This window comes from Saccopteryx bilineata, chromosome 2 (genome assembly GCF_036850765.1).
Source record: "Saccopteryx bilineata isolate mSacBil1 chromosome 2, mSacBil1_pri_phased_curated, whole genome shotgun sequence".
NCBI lineage: Eukaryota > Metazoa > Chordata > Mammalia > Chiroptera > Emballonuridae > Saccopteryx > Saccopteryx bilineata.
In genome coordinates this window covers 12851498-12864064 of record NC_089491.1, presented here as the reverse complement: position 1 = coordinate 12864064, position 12567 = coordinate 12851498, and positions in this window count along the sequence as shown.

Genomic DNA, 12567 nt, shown 5'->3' with positions numbered 1-12567 from the left:
TTCAAACCATGAAATTTACCATTTTAGTCTTCTGATGTCTACAATTCATTGACATTAAGGACACTCATCACCCATATCACATTTACAACCCCTAAAGTACACACCGTAAAACATCAATACATTTAAGTATTTCTCAGATGTGAAAAAAATAGAAACAAAGATAGCTATAAATCAATATGGAGGCCCTGGCAGGTTGGCTCAGCGGTAGAGCATCGGCCTAGCATGCGGAGGACCCAGGTTCGATTCCCGGCCAGGGCACACAGGAGAAGCGCCCATTTGCTTCTCCACCCCTCCGCCGCGCTTTCCTCTCTGTCTCTCTCTTCCCCTCCCGCAGCAGAGGCTCCATTGGAGCAAAGATGGCCCGGGCACTGGGGATGGCTCTGTGGCCTCTGCCTCAGGTGCTAGAGTGGCTCTGGTCGCAATATGGCGACGCCCAGGATGGGCAGAGCATCGCCCCCTGGTGGGCAGAGCGTCGCCCCTGGTGGGCGTGCCGGGTGGATCCCGGTCGGGCGCATGCGGGAGTCTGTCTGACTGTCTCTCCCTGTTTCCAGCTTCAGAAAAATGAAATAAATAAATAAATAAATAAATAAATAAATAAATAAGGAGAAATACCAGGATACCTTATTAAATGGAAAAAAGCAACGTGTAAAGCAGCACTTATAGTATGCTACTTTATATGTAAAAATAAAATAAAAATAAAATGTATATATGTCTGCCTATTTCAGCACACAGAGCCACAGGAAGAATAAATATAAACTAATGACATTGTTTACCTACAGGATGTGGGTCAGAAGAGTCAGAAGATGAGTATGATTATTTGTATAGTTTTGACTATGTTGTCTTTTGCCACTAAAAATAAATAGAAGTGGTGGTCAGCCTGAGCTGTGGTGGCACAGTGGATAAAGCATCAACCTGGAACGCTGAGGTTGCTGGTTTGAGACCCAGGGCATTCTTGATCAAGGCACATATGGGAGTTGATGCTTCCTGCTCCCACCCTTCTCTTTCTCTCTCTCTCTCTCCTCTCTAAAATAATGTATTAAATAAAGTAAAATAAAAAAAGACGTAGTGAATAAAGCAAAAGAGAATAAAGCAAAGCAAATAAACCAAACTATACTGCAAATTACTACCACAATTAGACTAAAGATGAAAATAAAATAAGTAATTATTGAACCCAGAATCATGTCTATACACAATTATCATTAAAAAAGTAAAAACAAAGTCTTAGCTGCCATGTGTTATTAACTGTGTTATGATTTCAAGATTCTTTTTTTATTAAGTGAGAGGTGGGGTGATGGGTAGGCAAAGAAAAAGGTTCCAGGATGCACTCAGACAGGGGTCCACCCAGCAAACTCCTTACCTGGTGATGCTCCGCCCATCTGGGGTAGCTGCTTCATTGCTTGGCAACTGAGCTATTTGAGCTCCTAAAGTGAAACCAGGTAGCTATCCTCAGTACCTGTGATCAACTCACTCAAACCATTCAAGCCCTGGCTGTGGGAGGGGCAGAGAGAGAGGGGGAGGGAGGGGTGGTGAAGCAGATGGTTGATTCTCCTGTGTGTCTTGACTGGGAATTGAACCCTGGACTTCACACAATGGGCCAACGCACTACCACTGAGCACATTAGGCAGGGTTCATTTGAAGATTCTGAAACAGCTCACCATGTGTCCAAAGATTCAGAAAATTAATACAGAGAAAAATGAGTGAGTCCTCATTCATTGGGAAGGTACTGTGCACATGGAGAAGGAGGGGCTAGAATGAATTCTCTATTGCCAAACTAGAATTGGAGATGTCAATTTGAACTCATGAATTTAAGAAAGTATAAATAGATAAAAATGTATATGTTTAATGTCAACATATATACTGTTCTCATTACTCACATATTTACTTATTTAGTGAGAAAGAGAGAGGCAGAGAGAGGGACAGACAGGTATGGGGAGAGATGAAAAGCATGAATTCTTCATTGTGGCTCCTTAGTTCTTTGTTGATTGCTTTCTCATATGTGCCTTGACCAGAGAGGTGGGCAGGGGGCTGCAGCTGAGCCAGTGACCCCTTGATCAATCTGGAGTCCTTGGACTCAAGCCAGTGACCTTTGAGCTCAAGCCAGCAACCATGGGGTCATGTCTATGATTCTCTACTCAAGCCAGCAACCTCAATCTCAAACTGGTGAGCTTGAGCTTAAGCCAGTTATCTTGGGGTTTTGAAGCAAGGTAGCCTGAATCTAGGCCAATGCTCTAGCCACTCTGCCACTGCCTGGTCAGGCCCATCCCCCATTCCTTCTGTCCCACTCCTCACACACCACCTATAGGTAGATATTCCTTTAGTTTCTAACTTTTTAGTTTTTACTTCTTGTGTTTCTTTTTATATAAATTTACACCTTGGCTTCTCTGAGGTCATTTAATATCCTTGAAAGTGATGAAAACACCTAAGTTCAAAATGAATAACAGTAACAGTTTATATCTCAGAGAATAACACAAATCATTAGTCCATAATGAATAAATAAATAAATTAATTAATTAAGAAAGAAAGAAATAGAAATTAGTGGGGAGTAAGATTAAATTTCTCCTTTTCAGAAAACACAATTAAAAAACAAAGAAGAAATGACAAAAGTAGAAAAGTCACCATTTGGCTACCACATTTGCAATAATTTTGTCATATAAGAATCACCAAATGTTAAACATAGAAGGTCCAGGGCCACAGATGTTTCTTCTCTGTGTCTGGACCTAAGGCCTCCTGAAGAAACCTGAGGAGTCGGGCAGCAGTCTGGAGCAGAAGGGGTCTGACTCAGCAGTGACGGGCACAGGTCAGAGGGGCTGGGACTCTGCCCTTGGCGATGGGTCTGCCTGTGTGCTAGCGGGTCATGTGGGACTGTGTCCATGATTGTGTGTGTCTGCATAGTGTGTGCCTGCAAATATAGTGTATGCTTGTGTACGTGCTGTTCGATAGCTGCATGCGTGTGTGTGCTATATGTCTGAGTCATAGCTCAACCTTTTTCCTGAATTAAACCTAATTTGGGCCCTGTTTTAGCAGGTATAGATCAAGTGATCCGTCTCCTGCTGTGTGATTAGGGATTCCTGGTTCATGCCTGTGACCGTAAACACCTGCTGCACAGCTGGGCACTGGGAGTGAGACTGTTGTCTTGGCTGGTGGACAAGAAGGAGCCCACCTCACAGGAGACCAAGGTCAGACCTCTCTGTACAGTGTGTGCTCCTGCCAGCTGTATTTGTGGATCATCATGTGTGATAGCAGGAAGGTGTATTGTTTGGTTTTCTCTATGTGTGTTACCATGTGTATGTGACACGTGCATGGTGTAGGTGGGGGTGTAATGACTGCACCTGTGACCGAATAGGCGGACCTGTCCCATGCTGACTGCCCTCCCCAGGAGGGGGTGGGTTAGAGGGGGCGGGAGCATGCCTCTCAGTAATAGAAGCAGGTGTGCTGATGTTGTAGGGAGTGTGGCTGAGTGTGCATGTGTGTTGTTGGTGTGTGTTTCTCATGAGATTGTTGAATTGTGTGTGGTCCTTCATGATTTTGGTGACAAGTATGTATACTTCCTGAGTTATGTATATGTGGAGATTTGAGGGTTTACCAGAAGTGTCATGAGTCAGAAGTATTGATGTGCATTGTGAGTGTGATTGTGGTTGAGTGATATATCATTATGTATTGTGTATGTCTTGCTTTGAGTGTTACTTATGACTTGTATGTATATGAGTGTTTATGAGCTGAACCACATACTTTCAACCCTACTATTAGGATGGGATCTTAGTAACAGTTGACAAAATCCTCAAATTAACATGCTGTGTTTGTATATTTGTGTATGCATGTGTGTGTGTGTGTGTGTGTGTGTTGTGGGTATATGAGAAACAGAGAGAAAAGGGGAGAAATGAGAAGCATCAACTCTTACTTGCTTCATTTAGTTGTGTATTGATTGCTTCTCTTAATTTGGCTTCAAGCTAGCAACCTTGGGCTCAAGTCTGAAACATTAGGATGACATCAATAACCTGTACTCAGGCTGGCAAGCTGGCACCAAAGCTAAGAAACCTGTGCTTTAGCTGTTGACCTTGGGTTTGTGAACCAAGAACTTCAGCATCCTGGATGGATGCTCCATCCACACCACCATCAGGCTGGAGTCTCATGTTTTTTAAGGTAGAAGCAAGTGATACCAGTTTTGCGGGATCAGTTCTATATCTGCCACAGTGAGTCAGTGTGGTGTGGCTCTGGCCTGGGGGAGAAATGATCCCTCCATGCCCATCACGATCTAACCTCACAGAAGAAGGGACCTTGCTCTTCGTGTTCACTGCTGCATCTCAGTCCTTAGTGCCTCAAGACACAGACTCAGTATCAGTAAACTATGGTTCATGGAAACGGTGAACACCCTTTTGCTTCTGTGAAATGAAGTCTTGTTGGCTGCATTAGGAGTGCAATGTTTTCCTGGACCCTCACTGAGATAGTGTGAGGATGCACGCACCTACAGGTGTCATAAATTATTAGATTTGTAGTCAAACATCCATGTGGTCCCAGAAAATGACAGTATGAGACATCATGGCCCTGGGCATCTTTCCATATTGCTGGGAGTCCAAAACCTCCTCCTCCCCAGCAGACAGGGAGCAGCATGGGGCCCAAGAACCAGAGCAGCGTGTCCGAGTTCCTCCTCCTGGGGCTCCCCATGCGGCCAGGGCAGCAGCGTGGGTTCTTCACCCTGTTCCTGGGCATGTACCTGACCACGGTGCTGGGCAACCTGCTCATCATCCTGCTCATCAGGCTGGACTCCCGCCTGCACACGCCCATGTACTTCTTCCTCAGCCACTTGGCCTTCTCTGACATTTCTCTGTCATCCGTCACTGTCCCCAAGATGCTCACGAACATGCAGACTCGGCAACAATCCATCTCCTATGTGGGATGCATTGCTCAGGTGTATTGTTTCATACTTTTTGGTGGTCTTGACAATCTCCTTCTGGCAGTGATGGCATATGACAGGTATGTGGCCATCTGTCACCCTCTACACTACACCACCATCGTGACAAAGGGGCTGTGTGTGCTGCTGGTGGCTGCCATCTGGGGTTTGTTCTCTTGCAGTGTCCTGTTACACACCCTCCTCTTGGTCCGACTGTCCTTCTATGCCAACAACACCATCTCCACTTCTTCTGTGACCTCGCTGCGCTCCTGAAGCTGAGCTGCTCTGACATCTCCCTCAATGAGCTGGTCATCTTCATAGAGGGAGTAATGCTTTTATTCCTGCTTTTGGGTACAATTTTGGCCTCATATGTTTGTATAGGGACCACCATCTTGAAGGTCCATTAAGAAATTCTTGAAAATATTTTCCACCTGTGGCTCCCATCCCCTAGTGGTGTCTTTATACTACGGGACACTTGCAGGTGTTTACTTTTTCTCCTCATCATGGGATTCCAAGTACATCACTGCTTCGGTCATGTACACAGTAGTTATCCCCATGCTGAACCCCTTCATCTACAGCCTGAGGAACAGAGATATCAAACAGGCCTTGGAACGTTTGTCAACAGGTTAACTACTTTAAGTGGCTATTACTAAATCCATTAATTGCAGTCAGGAGCAAGTGAGATATAGCTCCTAAAATGACTGTATTTTAATAAAATATGTATTCTGTTGTCAAGTGGTATAAATGTTATTAATATGTCAACTAGGTCAAGTTTGTAACCTACACTGTTAATAATTCTTCACTCCTAAATGATTTTGTTTTGCTTGGTCATCAACTTTTACAAGATATATGCTAAATCGTATGCAAAACATGTTGCATAATTAAAATTGTGGACTTGTCTATTTCTTTTTTGAGATATGTCAGTTTTTGCTCATGTTTATTTTTACTATTGAGTTGAAGACACACAAATTTTGCATCATGATTTGCTCCTGGTGAATTTGTGAACTCTTTTTTAAAATTGATTCCTTTATGTTGTCTTGTATAGGCTTTAAGCTGGTTTGATATAATTCTTCCCAACTCACACTCAATGACATTGTGTTGGTAGACTGTAATCACCCATGGTAAGAATAATTATACTGGAAAATTGGCTAGTGCTGCAAAGAATGAGTTTTTTAATGAAAAAGAAAGAGGCTTTTAGAAATACATTTAACAACACAGCACTGAATTTATAATGAGAGGATACATCTATAAGTAGGAGTTATATAATTAGGAGATTTAAAATGTATGAGAAAAGGTCTTACCTTTACACCTCATCTATTTCTAAGATGATTATATCATTTCATAGCTATATCAATATAGTCATATATACAGATATAGATAGAAAAATAGAGATACCATAATAGTATAAGTAGTAACATATACAGTTATAGAATGTTACATATACAAGTATAGAGAAATAAAGATACTATAATAGTATAGGTAGTAAAGATGCAGGTTTCTTGTGGTTAGTGTTTATATGGTATTGGTTTTCCATCATTTTAAACTCTTCTATGTCCTTATATGTGAGGTGTGCATTGTTTACAGTGTGACACTGAATTTAGTTCTTTTTATATAGAGCAACCATTAATCTGTTTCTGGAGAGTTTTACCTATGTATAATTAATGCAATCATAATAATGTTTAATTTATATTTTCCATATTACTATGTTTTTATTGATGATATCTATTTCACATTTATCTTCCCATGTCTCACTCTTTTTGATTAACTATATATATATTATTCTATTCTCCATCTTTTGACTTATTAATCAAACATTATTATTATTACTCTATAATCCTTTGCTTTGTGCAGTGATTACTTCTTACTTTTCCTTTAATTATTTTATTTGGACTTTAATATATGAAACATGGAATTTAGCGTTTTAGCCATTGGAGGAATACAATTCAGTGGTATTTGGGGCACTCATCACCAATTACTCATCCTAGGACCCTAAAGGAAACTGTATTGAACATCAATTCAATTCAGTATTTTGCAACTGTGAAAAGATAAGAAGAAAAATATCTAAGAATCAACATGGAGGGATCTCAGAATATATTGTTAAATGGGGAAAAAGGCAATGTGTGAAAAAGCATTTGTAGGATGCTAATTTTTATGTAAAAATGAATGGGAAACAAAATATTTGTATGTCTGCCTATGTGAGCAAACAAAGACAGAGAAAATGTAAATCAGAAACTAATGAGATATTTTACCTGCAGGAGGTGGGGCAGAGAGATCGGGAGATGAGAATAATTATTTGTATACTTTTGACTATGTTGTTCTTTTTCCCTAGAAAAAAATAAATAGATGAGATTGACCAGAGGGTGGTGCATGGATAGAGCATTGACCTGGGAAGCTGAGGACCCAGGTTCAAAATGCATATCTCATGAGTTTTAGTGCGGGCTCACCAGCTTGAGTACTGACTTGAGCACAAAGGTTGATGGCTTAAAGCTAAGATTGTTGGCTTGAGTCCAAGTCAGTGGCTCAGCCCAAGGTCACTGGCTCGAAGCCTAAGGTTGCTGGTTTGAGCCCAAGGTTGCTAGCTTGAGCCCAAGGTTTCTGGCTTGAGAAAGAGGTGATTGGCTTGGCTAGAGCCCCCTAGTCAAAATAAATATAAAATGAAATCATTTGAACAACTAAAACTGCCACAAGTATGATTGATGCATCTCATCTATCTTCCTTCTGGTCTCTCTCTCTCTCTAAAAAAAAATAAAAATAGGCCCTGGCCAGTTAGCTCAGTAGTAGAGCATCAGCCTAATGTATGAAATGTCCCAGATTCAATTCCTGGGCAGGGCACACAGGAAAAGCAACTATCTGCTTCTCCATCCCTTCCTCTTTCACACTCCCCTTTCATATTCTCTCTCACTATATTCTCCTCCCACAGCCATGGCTCGATTGGTTCAGGCACATCAACCCTAAGTGCTGAAGATGGCTTTGTTAAGCCTCAGCTGCAGGATCTAAAACAATAGCTTGGTTGTGAGTATAGTATCTTCTCCAGGAAGATACCAGTCAGGGCACAGGTGGGAATATGTCTCTTATCTCCCCTCCTCTCACTTGGAAAAAGAAGAAAAATAAATAAATAAAAATAAAAAGGTGGTGAATAAAGTAAAATAGAATAAGGCGAATGAATGAAACTACATTTTCAAATTCATGCCACAATTAGATTAAAAATAAAAATAAAATATGTAATCTAAGTAATTTTTTAAACCATAATTATATCTATATACTCCCACAACAATTAAAGAAAAAAACAATTAAAAACAAAGTTTTAAGCTATACTCAGTGTGTCATTACAGTGGCATGAGTTCACTGTTCTGAAACTCTTCCCCGAGCACCCAAAGATTCAGCAAATAAGTAACCCCGAGGCAGAGGGAGGGAGCCCCACTCCCGGGGAAGATGCTGTGCACACGGAGAAGGAGGGGCTGCAAAGAACTCTGTGGTGTCCAACGAGAACTGGGAATCTCAGTTTGAACTCATGGGATTTTACCTGTATAATAGATAGAAATTTATATATGTCAACATCTATACAGTTCCCATATCCCATTCTTTCTGTCCCACTCCTGACCCACCTCCTATGGGTAAATAATCCTTTAGTTTCTTCCTTTCTAGTTTTTACTTCTTGTGCTTCTTTTTATGTATTTCCCAGTAGGCTTCTCTGAGAACATTTAGAATTCTTGAAGCAAAAACACATCTAAAACTTTAAAATGAGTAACAACAGTAATGGATTATGTTGTAGTTCAGAGAATAAGTAAGAATCCATGAGTCTATAATGATATATGTACATAAATAAATAAACATCAAACAAGTACAGAATAAGAGTAAGTTTCTTATTATAGGAGATTACATGTAATAAACATAGAAGAAAATATAGAATTAGAAAAATCTCCATTTGGCATCATATTTGCAATATTTTAGTCATTTAAGAATCCCCAATGAATGTTAAATATAGTGGGTAAAATTTTAATAAAGAAAACAGTATGTTTATACAGTATCGTCCTAAATGATTCTTACATCAAGCTTAAAATAGTAACTTTAAGAAAATGGTATCTTTTCTATGTGGCTTTCCAATTTTCCCAGGACCATTTATTGAAGAGGCTATCTTGTCTCCATTGTGTGTTTTTGATTTTTTTGTTGAAAATTTTTTGTCCATATATAGGTGGTTTTGTTTTGGGGCTCTCGATTCTGTTCCATTGGTCTGTATTTCTCTTTTTCTGACTATACTGTTTTGTTTATTGTGACTCTACAGTATAATTTGAAGGCACTAGTGATACCTTTGGCTTCATTCTTTTTCCCAAGATTGGTTTGGCAATTTGTAATTTTTTATGTTTCCTTAAAAAACTAAGGATTTTTGTTCTACTTATTTTTTAAAAAAATGACATTAGGATATTGATGGGGATTGAATTAAATTTATGTATTGCTTTGGGCAATATGGCATTATACTGAGTGAAATTAGTAAATCAGAAAAAGCTAAAAGCTATATTTTTCACACATTAGTGGGATATAACACTGACAGGCGTGGACATAGATAAAAGTGAAGTAGTTACCAGGGGGAGGGGGAGGAGGATAAGAGTAGGAGGAGAGTCAAGAGAAACAAATATACCAGGACAAAGAAGGATTTGACGTTGGGTGATGGGGACACAACATAATCTACAGTTCAAATGTTACAGAAATGTCTACCTGAAACCTCTGTACTTTTACTGATCAATGTCATCATACTAAATTTAAGTTTCTAAACAGAAATTTTTTAAAAAGAAAGAAAATGGTAACTTTACAGTGGAGAACCTGGAAGACACCACCTTAACTAACAGATCATAAATAAAAACACCAGTAATTTGAAAAATTAATGTCAAATGTCTTCTATTAAAATGCATTGTGGTATATATGCTCAAAACCCAAGCCCGAAATATACATACATACATACATACATACATACACATAGAAAGGAAACGTAGCAAAATGTTACTTTAACCATTGGGGAGTCTGTGTGAAACCTTCCTGCAATAGTCTATCATTTTTACAGCAATTTTATACATTTAAATCATTTAAAAATAAAAATATGAATTATCTCCTACCCTGCTGGAACAATGCCCAAAAAAGGAGCCCTGGGCATCACTGGAATCAGAGACACTGTCCACCAGGACTCCAGTCCCTCCGGCTACAGCTCCCAAAGGGCAGTCAGAAATTATCCCAAAGCTTGGGGACTGGGTTTCAGTCTCTCATTAGTAATTAAGTCTTGTCTTGGACTCATTTCCCTGGAGCTGGCTGAGGAGAATGAAGGTCTAGAAGGGCCAGGGCCACAGATGTTTCTTCTCTGTGTCTGGACCTAAGGCCTCCTGAAGAAACCTGAGGAGTCGGGCAGCAGTCTGGAGCAGAAGGGTCTGACTCAGCAGTGACGGGCACAGGTCAGAGGGGTTGGGGCTCTGCCCTTGGCGATGGGTCTGCCTGGGTGCTAGTGGGTCATGTGGGACTCTGTGTCCATGACTGGGTGTGTCTTTATATATTGTGAATGTTTTTATACATGCTCCTTGATAGTTGCTGAGTGTGTGCCTGTGTGTGTGTGTGTTCATGTGTGTGTATTATCTGCACCTATGACCTCAAGTATTTCCTTTGGAGTCCTCCTTCCGGGGCTCCATCAGCTGAGCTATTCAAACTCTAAGCAATTCTCTGTTTCTTAAAACAGATCAGTTATCAGTTCCTGCATGTGACTGTGTCACTTAGATGTTTAAAATCTTTTATTACTTTATTAAAGATCCCAGGCAAAAATTAAAAATACCCGGGCACCATGCTGTGTGAGGTTATTTGGCAGAATCACTATAAATATGGGTGAGATCTTAGAAAGTTTACTTAAGTCCTTTGCCCTCCGTTTTCACATCTATAAAATGGAAGGAAGGACCCTTGGTTGTGAATTTCCAGATGCCCTCAGTAAATGCTTATTGTACAAATAGAAGTCAATGTATTTGAGATTTTTTTGTCAGTTGAAAATTATATAAATATAAAGAAACAAACTATCTAGAGAGAGAGAACTAAAAATTTTGGACAACATTTTGTCCTCAAAGCTCTAAAATAGTATATTGTATTTCACTCTCTTGAGTACAAAAACAAAACTCCCCTTGTGTGATGGTTAAGAGTGAGTTCCATCACACAGACATGTAAGACTGAACCTCACGAATCAGCTAAAACTTGGTAAGTTATAACTTAAAGAAAACATATTATTGCATTACTATATTACAAATTTCATATACAGTGTGTCCGTAAAGTCATGGTGCACTTTTGATAGTCACAGGAAAGCAACAAAAGATGATAGAAATGTGAAATCTGCACCAAATAAAAGAAAAACTCTCCACTTTCTCCCACTGCACTATTCAGTGCAGTTCGATGTGGGCTCACACACAGATTTTTTAGGGCTCCTTAGGTAGCTATCCCGTATAGCCTCTACAGACTCATCACTGACTGATGGCCTACCAAAACGGGGTTTCTCCACCAAACTGCCAGTTTCCCTCAACTGCTTATCCCACCAAGTATGTTATTCGGATGTGGTGGCACTTCGTTATAAACGCGCCAATATTCACGTTGCACTTTGGTCACGGATTCTAATTTAGTGAGCCACAGAACACACTGAACTTTCCTCTGTACCGTCCACATCTCGACTGGCATGGCCGTGGGCTGCTCCGCTGTATACATGGTGTTACGTCATCATCTGCACATGCACACATGCTGCCACGTCATCCTACAGAAACTGGGAGGGTTTTCCTTTTATTTGGTGCAGATTTCACATTTCTATCATCTTTTGTTGCTTTCCTGTGACCAGTCAAAAGTGCACCATGACTTTACGAATACATTGTATTACAGATTCAGATATACACACGTGTGTCATTCTGACCTGGGACTGTATAATTTTGCGCTGAAAGAATTTGTATCATTTATGTTTCCTTTTCTTAAAAATTAAAATAGTTGAAAGAAACAAGTGCATAGCATCACTGTGAAGAGGTCTTTAACTCTGGGGATGGAGGCTGATGTGTGAACTTTATCAGGAAAGGTAGGTAAAGCCCTCAGCCCAGTAACCAAATGTCCACCAAAGTGTTTAGCATTATTCTGAAAGGGAGTTTGCGGACTACTCCGGCTTTAGAGCTATTTAGGCATCAATGACGTTTAATGGCCACCCACTTCTAGAGTGTCCATGAGGTTAGAGCTTCCAGGTCAGTGGGAATCGAAATGTTCACAGGAGGAGTGTGAGAACTCTCCAGCAATGCCAGTCAGCACCGAGTCTCATGTTACTTTAAGGCACAAACAACCTATAGCAGTTTTCCGGGCTCATCCTCTATTTCTGTCACAGTGAGTCAGTGTGGTGTGGCTCTGGCCTGGGGTGGAAACTGTCCCTCCATGCCCATCACGATCTAACCTCACAGAAGTGGGGACCTTGCTTTTTGGTTGTTGTTTACTGCTCCATCTCAGTCCTCAGTAGAGGTCCAGACAGAGACTCTGTGTTCAATAAATAATGGTGAGTGCAACAGTGAACGTCCTCTGGAATCTGTAATGAGGTCTCACAGCTGCTTTAATAGTGTGTTGTTTTCCTGGAGCCACTCTGGGTTAGAGCGAGGATGCACACTCACACAGGTGTCATAAATTGTTGTGTGTGTGTTTTT